Raw genomic sequence first — 7477 nt, forward strand, 5'->3', positions numbered from 1 at the left:
TCTCATTTAACTTTTCTTTTGTTTTTCCTCCCCCTTTTCTTCTTTTTCATCATCATCTCCTTCTACTCTCGTTAAATTTACTTTAAAACTCAGGATTACGTCACATTCTCCCTCCATCGTTTACAGCCACTAAAATGTTTAACATGTTTACGGTGTGAATATTTAAAGAACGTCATGAGAGAATGTAAGGTTAAAGGGAATGAAATCTCTCTCTCTCTCTCTCTCTCTCTCTCTCTCTCTCTCTCTCTCTCTGAGGAGGAGGAGGATCTTGATGGGGACTGCGGGAGGGGACTGAGAGTATGAGGTGGCTCTGATGTCATCTGAAAGTAGGCTGAGGGTGGGAGCTTGAGTGGGGTTGGGTAAATTTTGACCGTGATGGTGGAATGGGGCTGGCGGGGTATCGATGTGCTCTAGCCCTAGGAAGACCTGCAGAAGAGCTGATGTATTTAGTGGGCTCTGAGGGCTGGGAAGAGGTTGAAAGGGGCCCTGGGGGTTGGGGAGGGGTTTAAAGGAGCTCTGGGGGCTTGGGAGAGGTTGGAAAGGGCTCTGGAGGTATTCAGGTGAGCTGGGATACCTGACGAGGTGTGTGGGGATGGAGTCTCACACACACACACACACACGAGGCGCTCTATAACCTCAACGAGAGTGATCCTCTGGGATGCCATTGTCTTGTCACCCCTTACATTATTTATCAGCCAACTTCATCAAGTCATTACTAGGCGTTTTTAACATGGCGTGGGTGTTAATATATGAGAGAGAGAGAGAGAGAGAGAGAGAGAGAGAGAGAGAGAGAGAGAGAGAATGATTAAAACTATCACGGACTCTCGTTATATATAAAGAATTTGTTATACAGTATATTTTATTATCTACACTGGATTTGCAAATATATCACTATATCTTAATATCAAAATAACGTTCCCAGCGTCAATTACAAGTTGAATAAAAACAATGTTCCTTTATAATCTGAAGTCAGGAAGGTGGAGGTGACTGTGTGTAATAGACGTAAGGTGTCCACTATAGCCAGAATGGTTCGTTGTATAAGTGTGTCAGTACAGGAAGGAAAAGTTAGTCAGGCGGTGTTGATTGCTCATGCCAACGTTGTTTTTTTTATGGCCAGGGTCTAATATGACGGGTGATGAGACCATGGTGTAATCCCCGCTGCTCCTCCCTCCCCACCATCACCACCTGCAGGAAAATTCTGTTGAGTAGACGCATCCCGGATATTACATGCAAAGGGCGGGCTCTACATGGGGAGAATAGGGAGTATGTGGGAAGAATGAGTTCTACATGGGGTGAGCTTTACGGTGGGCTCTACATGGAGAGGGTGACCTGTGCATTGAGGAAGGTATGGTGTGGACTATACCTTTGGATGGTAAACTCAACATAGGAAAGGTTAGGCTGAGCATGGTGAAGGCATGACTACCACGTTGAGGCTGCCAGAGAGCTGTGTCTTAAGTACTGACGAGTCGACCCCCTGGGCGTTACCCACAGGAGGCCTGGCGATACAGTAACGCAGCCAGGGAGAGAGAGGACCATGGTCGGGGTTTTTACGGTAAGCCGGTGGGAATTTGGTCACTTTGGTGGGTACTGCAGTCTGGTGTCCTGGTCAGTACCTCATTCACAGTCACGATGTTTTGCCACACGTAATGCAACGTAACAAAGGAAAATCCCTCTAATTCACCACACCTTTACATCTCTTAAAATATATGATATTTTACCTTATAATTTGAGTCTTATTTTATGGTTTTGAAAGTTACTTGAGCCATAATATTATTCCGTGATATATTAAGCCGTCATCTATAAAATATGATGTAAATATAACATAAAATACATAACACATTGAATGAAAGATCACCTGTCAAGTCCTGCAGTCCGGGCGGGGTAACCAAATCTTGACAAATAGTCATAAATTCACCACCAAGTATCACTCACTGTGTCGTGCCAGTGTTGCCTCTCGTCAGCCGGGGTGGCGGTAAAGCAGGCTAAGTGTCGCGGTCAAATGCCTATTAAGAACACAATCCAAGTGAATTCAGCGACACGTTAGTCACTTGTTTCTGAATGACGCTGGTGGTGCGGCTGTTTGTGTTTGGGCGTCGTGGGTGGGAATCCTCGCCATAATTTCAATGCTTGTTTGTTTGCACCTTTACGTGTTTTGCTTCTCTCTGGTAAAACTAGAGCTGTGTGCAGAGTAATAGTGACGTCACATACGCACCATGCTGTGTGACCTCTAAATAGACAAAGTCCTTCATGACATTGACGGAGGTGGTATGTAAACCTCGGGGTCAGAAAACACACACACACACACACACACACACACACACACACACACACACACACACACACTCTCGAGGCACGTCTGTAGCACTTGTGGTCACTACGTGCATGGCCTTCTAGTGCGAATCCACCGGATGTTGCTGGACACGAAGTGATAAGTTATCAGCGTCATGCTCACACAGACGCACGGATGGATGACCCGGAAATAAATGATGTATTGTACCTGTATTTGTATCTACAGTTCTTCCATTATTTTTGAGTTAGTAAAATAATAATAATGAATGATTGATTATCTTCCTCAGTTATGATACATTCTAACTATTAAAGAGATTCTTCTTCTTCTTCTTCTTCTTCACTCTTTCGCTCCCTTCTTCTTCCCCTTCCACCCCCTCCCCCGCTTTACCGTTTGTTTCTTCTCCTTCCTACCCCTCTTCCCTCTTCTTCTCCTATGTGTCTTAGTTATTTGGCAACACTTCACTTGACACAACTCTTTACCCAATTAAACATTAAGGTCAATGTTTTCTCTTACTTTACACTGAAAGAATAATTGACATATTACGCCTTGAAAGGGTTAAGGCAAGTTAACTTTGGTTAGCATTAGGTTAGTGTTAGGTTAGGTAACTAAACATTGGTTACATCCTTCATACATGTAAGAGTACATTAAATTACGTGAGAATAGAGTGAGAGTTTATGGCTCTCACTCGCTCTCACTGACGCTTGACATAATAGGGGTCAATCAGCAGCAGTTGGGGACGGTCGAGTGGAACTTGATAACACCCCCCCCCCCTCCCGTGCCTTGACACTCCTGGAGGTGACCAAGTAAAGGTTAGGTTAGGTTAGGTGTTTAATCATCAGGTGAAATAAGCTGGAAAGGGGCTAATGTTCACGTTATTCTTGCAGGTTTAATTACTAACAGAGAGAGAGAGAGAGAGAGAGAGAGAGAGAGCACACACACACACAAACACACACACACACACTACACAGCTTCCTCTCTAGGTTAAGAAGACGTCACAGTATACTAATTACAGACCTGAGTGTTTTGATTGGGTTAAGTGGCATAATAAGTTGACGCGTGACCTAACAGCTTGGTAGAGTAGGGGTGAAAATGTTATGGGGAGGAAGGTGGGGAGAGATGGGGAGTAAGGGTGAGAGGAGAGTAGGGTGAAGGAGGAGGAGGACAAGAAAGAAAAAGGGAGAATGCAAGAAGGGAGAATGAAAGAGGGGAGAGCGGAGAGGGGTATGGATGAATATTAAGAAGAGGAGAAGCGGAAGAGTGGGAGAAAGAGGGTGGGGAAAGAGAGGAAGGAGGAGGAGGAGCAAGATGGCGAGGGAGGTAGGAAGAGACAAAGTATGATGATATTAATACATACAAACTAAATATTGTATAACCATGAGACGTCGAGGTCATGATACTCCCATGACAGTCCTCCTGACAGCCACTTTCTTACAGTGACAGTGACATTTGGGGGTCAAGAGGTGTAAAAGTTTATGGATGTGATGGTGACTTAAGTTTTATTTAGGCATAGTGAATCATAACTTAACAAGAGCTATTTGCATAAAAAGAGAGATTCGAGTGTGTGTGTGTGTGTGTGTGTGTGTGTGTGTGTGTGTGTGTGTGTGTGTGTGTGTGTGTGTGTTTTCTACTATATATTTTTTTATAACCTTGTTGAGCATTTACTGTGGGACGGAAAGAGAGGGAAGACAAAAGAAAGAAATTGACGGGAAGGGGAGGGGAGGGGTAGGAAGACAAGGGAGAGGAGAGTGTAAAGAAGGGGAGGAAAAGGAAAGAAATAAAGATAAAGAAAGGAAGAGGCCAGGAAGAGGAATGAAGAGAATATAACATTCCAGGTGCCCTCCTCACTTCCCTTCACAAGAGAACAAACTGCAATGGACCCCCAGCTGAAACCATAAACAACAAATCCTAAGCAAACTGTTTCAATATCAATCTCAAACTCAACAAGTAAATCTATTCTGTCAGGGGGGTGTATCATTATCCTCCACAATTCAAACCACCAATCCTGCCTCCCCTCCCCCTCCGAACCAGCCCTTCCTCTTCATTCCCCATGACCCCTCTTACTACCCCCTTCCCCTCCCGTGACCACATCCTCCCTCCCCCCCTACCTCGACCCTCCAACACCCTCCCCCAGAAGTGAAAAACTTGTATGATGTATTGAAGGAGTTTTATTCATTTAAATTGTATAGTATTTAAGTTATGTAATGAGGACAACAGGGTGGTAGTAATGCCAGAGTGAGGAGATGAATGGGGGATACTGTGTGTGTGTGTGTGTGTGTGGAGGGTTGCCAGGCATAATTGGTAACACTGTCGATGACGCCACACATGGGGACGATAAGTTGATGGGTTCTACTGCCCCGCCCCTGCCAGGTGTGTGTGTGTGTGTGTGTGTGTGTGTGTTTTACCTTTCTATGTAAAGACTTGCCTGACCATCTATCCATCCATTCCTTCATCTACCTCTCTATCAGTATATATGGATGGTTGGTCAGGCAAGTCTTTACATATATATATATATCAAGCATGTTTACATTAACAATTCACATCCGGATTCAGAGGTAAGCATTTAAAAAACGACTCTCTGAATCCGCACATCTTGACCCGTGCGTGAATTCACCTTCCCAGCTGTAAGTAACCATTAAAATTGTTCTTATTTCAAATAGGAATTTACCTCTTCTGGGTTAAATGGACACCAATCTTAATAGGTTCCATCCTAATCTGACCTAACTTAAACATTAGGCCCCATTTGGAGTTCGACCCATTAGGATTCGTGTCCCAATTCTAATGGTTAGGTTGGGCTGAGGCCAATTAGGACTGGGGCCTATTTGACCATACCTCACCACCTGCGCCAGTGACCCAGGAACTGTCAACAAGACCTCTGGTAGACAGGAAAAAGAAGCAGGAAGAGGAAGAGAGGAATGACGAAGAATAAGACGGGAGAGGAGAGCGAGAGGTAAATGAAGGATACAAGGCAAACAGGAAAAGGGAGAAGAGGAGAGGGATGAGGTAAACAGAGGAGGAAAGGGCGAAGGTTGTGGTGGACAAGGGAGCTGGGAGAGGTAAATGAAGCAGAAAAGAAGGGAGAAAATAAGAAATTAGGAGTAAGAGAAGAGAAGCAAGAGAGGCAAAGAGTGAAAGAACGGTAATGAAAAACAAAGAATGGGAAGTAAAACAGGAACAGTAGCATGCAAGAATATAAAAGAACAAAAAAATAATAACTGAAGAGATAAGGGAGGAAGAGGAAGGAGGGGAAGAGTAGAAAACAGGGGTAAGAACAGAAAGGAGAAGGAAAGAAGGGGATGGCAAAGGAGGAAAAGAATGAGAGTGTGGAGAAGGGCAAAGAAAGAGAAGAGAGAGAGAGAGAGAGAGAGAGAGAGAGAGAGAGAGAGAGAGAGAGAGAGAGAGGTGGGAAGGGAGAAGTAAAGATAAGAGAGGAAAGAACAGGAAAAAAAAGAAAGGGAGGGAGGAAAGTGGGAAAAAAGGGAGGAGACAGGAAGGAAGAGGGGAAAGAGTGGGAAGGGAAGAGAAAGAGAGGAAAGGGAAGAGGAAGGAAGGATGAGGAAGGAGAGAAAGGGAAAAAGGGGAGAGAAGAAAAGGGAAAGGAAAATAAAGGAAGAAAGAAGATGATAAGGAAGGGGAGAGGGAAGGGGAGTGAAGGGAAGCTCTATAACATTCCAGATGCACTCCCCACTTCCCCTATCAGAGCCATGTTTCCCCCCACTCACCCAGGAACTGCCCTCTCATACCACTCGGCGGCCCCTCACCCTCTTCCTCCCCACTCTTGTGAAACATCCAGCTGCCCATTTTACCCGCTACGACCATTAGGCACAAAGGAGGCACGGGGGTAGTGGTGGTGATGGTAGCAGTGGGGTAGTGGTGGTGGTGGTGGTAGCAGTGGGGTAGTGGTGGTGGTGGTGGTAGGAGTGGGGTAGTGGTGGTGGTGGTGGTAAGGGTGGTGGTAGGGGTAGTGGTGGTGATGGTAGCAGTGGGGTGGTGGTGGTGGTAGGGGTGGTGGTGGTGGTAGGGGTTGTGGTGGTGATGGTAGCAGTGGGGTAGTGGTGGTGGTGGTGGTGTAGGGGTAGTGGTGGTGATGGTAGCAGTGGGGTGGTGGTGGTGGTGGTGGTGGTAGGGGTGGTGGTAGTGGTGGTGATGGTAGGGGTGATGGAGGTAGGGGTGGTGGTGGTGGTAGGGGTGGTGGTGGTGGTGGTGGTGGTGGTGGTGGTAGGGTTGTGGTACAGGTTGTGGTAGGGGAAGTGGTGGTGATGGAGGTAGGGGTGGTGGTGGTGGTGGTTGGGGTGGTGGTGGTTAGTGGTGGTGGTAGGGGTGGTGGTGGTGGTGGTGGTGGTGGTGGTGGTGGTAGGGGTGGTGGTAGGGGTGGTGGTGGTGGTGGTGGTGGTGGTGGGTGGTGGTGGTGGTAGGGGTTGTGGTAGGGGTGGTGGTGGTGTTGGTGGTAGGGTGGTGTTGGTGGTGGTGGTGGTGGTGGTATCACAGGGGCTGGGAGTGACCGCCAGATAGCACTGTAAACTGGCTAAGATTTAATAGATGACCCGCAGTCTTTTGAGAGGAAGAAGGGAGGAAGAGGGGGATGTTAAGGATGAAGAGGGAAGTGTGCGTTTGTGAAGACGGAGGAGGGAGGGAGTGTGTGTTTTGGTGGAAGGATGGCAGGAGGAGGAGGGGGTGTAATTTTGAGGAAGGAGGAAAGGAAAAGGAGGAGGAGAAGGAAGGAAGGAAGGAGGAGAGCGTGTGCATGAGAGAGAGAGAGGAAGAAGAAGAGAGGGAATGAGAGTTTGTCTTAAGAAGAGGAGGTTGGAGGGGGAGTAGGAGGAGAGAGAGGGGGGGGGGTCATGTGTTTGGAAAGCGGAAGAAAAGAGGAGCGTGTCTTTGGAAGGTATACGGAGGGAAGGACAGACGGGCGTAAGGCAGGACACAAGGAGGGTTGAAGGCTTCTGTAGGGACGGCCGTGTGTTTGTTAGTGATTTAGGGTGCTGTGTGTACTGACAGGGAGACAGAGAGGATATATACCGAGGGTGTAAGAGGAAGATGTACTTAAAAGGACAAGAAAATCATTTACAAATCGTTTAAAGTATAAAAATAAGGCATTGAATTAAAAAAAAGTGATAAATATTACCTACTAAAGTAAAGAGGCGAGATAAACGTTGGCTTTGACAGCTTGTGGGACAATTTGGTAACCGC

Source organism: Homarus americanus, unplaced genomic scaffold (genome assembly GCF_018991925.1).
Source record: "Homarus americanus isolate GMGI-L3 unplaced genomic scaffold, GMGI_Hamer_2.0 scaffold6894, whole genome shotgun sequence".
Classification (NCBI taxonomy): domain Eukaryota; kingdom Metazoa; phylum Arthropoda; class Malacostraca; order Decapoda; family Nephropidae; genus Homarus; species Homarus americanus.